General features: G+C 48.9%; 1 long non-coding RNA gene across 1 annotated transcript; it reads left to right on the forward strand.

Moving 5' to 3' along the window:
* Positions 1-275: 275 nt before the first annotated feature.
* LOC142191452 (uncharacterized) lies at positions 276-1,962 on the forward strand. Its single transcript, XR_012714983.1, has 3 exons — positions 276-445; positions 542-715; positions 1,780-1,962. It is a non-coding gene; the product is annotated as an uncharacterized LOC142191452 (long non-coding RNA).
* Positions 1,963-2,549: the final 587 nt, after the last annotated feature.

The raw sequence follows: 2,549 nt of genomic DNA on the forward strand, positions 1-2,549 counted from the left end.
CTCCTCCTTTTTATCCCCATAAATACCCGCCTCCTGATGACACAATACACAATATGTGCGTACGGGGGCTACCTGGGATAAAAGCTCCATTGTTGTGTCTGTTCTGGTGTTTTTAGAATTTGGAATTGGTTCTAGACGGGAAAAAGTAGGCAAATATATTTGGGTTAAGAAGTCAATAAAATGTATGTAAAGTTACAGGTGGACAGGGCTGTACGTCCGAATCTACGAGCAACATTGACCTAATGTCTTCTCCTCCATTATTGTGCGCAGGTCAATGTAGGAGGCCATCGGGGGAGGGGATGATTCCGGCAGAAAGAGAGTTCTACCATGTGGGTGAATCTGTAGCCGTGCGATGTCAGACTGGGTATCGTCCGTCACGAGAGAGGATCCAATGTCTTAAACCCTCAGACGAGCAACGAATGGGACATTAATGTGCAGTGTATTGGTGAGTCCTCCAAGACGTCTCCGAGAGATCCTCCACTGGCTGCATGTGATGTATAGGACATGATCGTAACCCCCTATGGTTCTGTTGGTTGTGCAGGTCAGTGTCAGCGTACATATGTGGTGGGGATGATCCCTGTAGACAGAGAGTTCTATAACGTGGGCGAGTCTGTCACGGTGCGATGTCAGGCCGGATATCGCCCTCTACACGATAGGATTACTTGTACGAGCCGACAACCTAATGACGTGTGGGATAACCCTGCAATGTGTATTGGTGAGTGTGTAATGTCCGGGGTAACACTGGGGCAAATGAAGAGGGGGGAGAACGGCATGACACTGGGCAGAGACTGGGGGACATGAAACTGGGGACAGAGATGGAGGGGGGGGGGACACATGAAACTGGGAGAGAGTAATAGGGAAAGTATACAACTGGCAGGAGGCTCCTGTTTATGTGACAGGGCCCCGGGCAACTGCCGGCCATCTTTAGTCATTACAGTGCTGCTCTAATATGGGACTCTACATTACCTCTACAGGGTTCTGATCAGGTGTTAATTGTCCAGACAGCATGCTCCAGTACTTTACATGTAGATCAGAAACCACTTTCCCTTCTGACACCAGAGTTAACCAAGCTTCACCATCATCATCCTGCTGAGATGGAGCCACTAAAGGAAACCTTGCCTTCCAAGGCCTGTCCTGGAGCTGCGACTGAGCCAAATGTAATCACAGAGTCCTTTGGAACTGAACACCTGGGGCCTGGCATGTTGGTGTATGTGATAATGGCTGGAACCTGGTAGCAGATCTGCAACTTGTCAGACTCCAACACAGTCCACACATGGCCCACGTCTTTAACTTGTTGGTGCAATGGTTCTTTGAAACCTACACCATTGTGCCTGATATACTGGTCAAAGTGCGGCCATTTTTGTAAGTGAGAAGTAGCCTCTGCTAGGCAGAAAACTTACTGCGCCGCTCTTCTACGTGTAGCTGCAGGATAGCACCTGCGTGTCTCGGCTCTCTGGAGTTACAGACAGATTGGGGGCCCTGCATTTTAAGTTTATGCCCCATTCAGCTTCAAACCATAAACAGAGATGTTATTTTGTGCCCATTAGTGCCAATTCAGCCCTGTCATCCCCAGGAATAATTCTCTTACCCCCCTCTTGTAGTTGTTACTTGCCCCAGCAGCGTTTGAGCAAGGTTCGGGGCCCACCGGGGGATTCAATGGTTCCCCAGTGGGCCAGTCTAACCCTGACCTTGTGGGGGCCAGTCAAAGGTTTGCTATGGCGGCTGATCTCTGCTAGTTATGGCCCTGTTCAGACTGTCACAGTTTTGCTTATTTTGCAGCTCAGTGTGGAAAGCCACCGATAGAGGGACTGATATCTGCCTACAAGGAGTATTACGAGGTGGGCGAATCTCTACCAGTACAATGTAGGACTGGATATCGGCCGGCACATGACAGGATTTATTGTAGGAACCCGCGGACAGATAGTGAGTGGGATCCGGTATCGCGATGCAGTGGTGACAACATACAAGGTATTGAGTCAAGTCAACAATGTGTGAAAATATAAAGCGGGATCAAGATAATAATAATCAAATAATAATGACCTGTGTATATATAGTGTGGGGGAGGGGGCTCGGTAGCAGCAGTGGTGCGGACCCAAACACTCAGAGACAGGGACATAAAATGTGCAGCAAACGGGTTTATATAGAAAAAACATGAAAATAAATAAATCTCCACTTCAGGCACAAAATCAGCAAAACCAAATCCAGCCTGAACTTCAGGCAAAAACAGAATAAATCCCTGCTCGTCTGAGCACTAACTAAACAGAACTGATGGCCTAACTATACATGGGGCTTACTATCAGCCACACCAACAAAGCAGGAGCAATGTAGTGTCACCGGCCTCAGAGTTACAGGACAGAACCAGACACCTCCTTAACACCATGGATCTGTCCTGAAGTGCGGGATCTGCAGCCTTCTATGGCCCAATAATGAGCCCGGGATCTGCACCTAGGCTGAGGCTACTCCAGACCCGCCCTGGACCACACATAGGTCAGGAACCTCGGGCTGATATACCTGGACTCCAGCACTCTGCTTGTGACTCTGCCCAGATT

The sequence above is a fragment of the Leptodactylus fuscus genome, chromosome 1 (assembly GCF_031893055.1).
Source record: "Leptodactylus fuscus isolate aLepFus1 chromosome 1, aLepFus1.hap2, whole genome shotgun sequence".
Lineage (NCBI taxonomy): Eukaryota > Metazoa > Chordata > Amphibia > Anura > Leptodactylidae > Leptodactylus > Leptodactylus fuscus.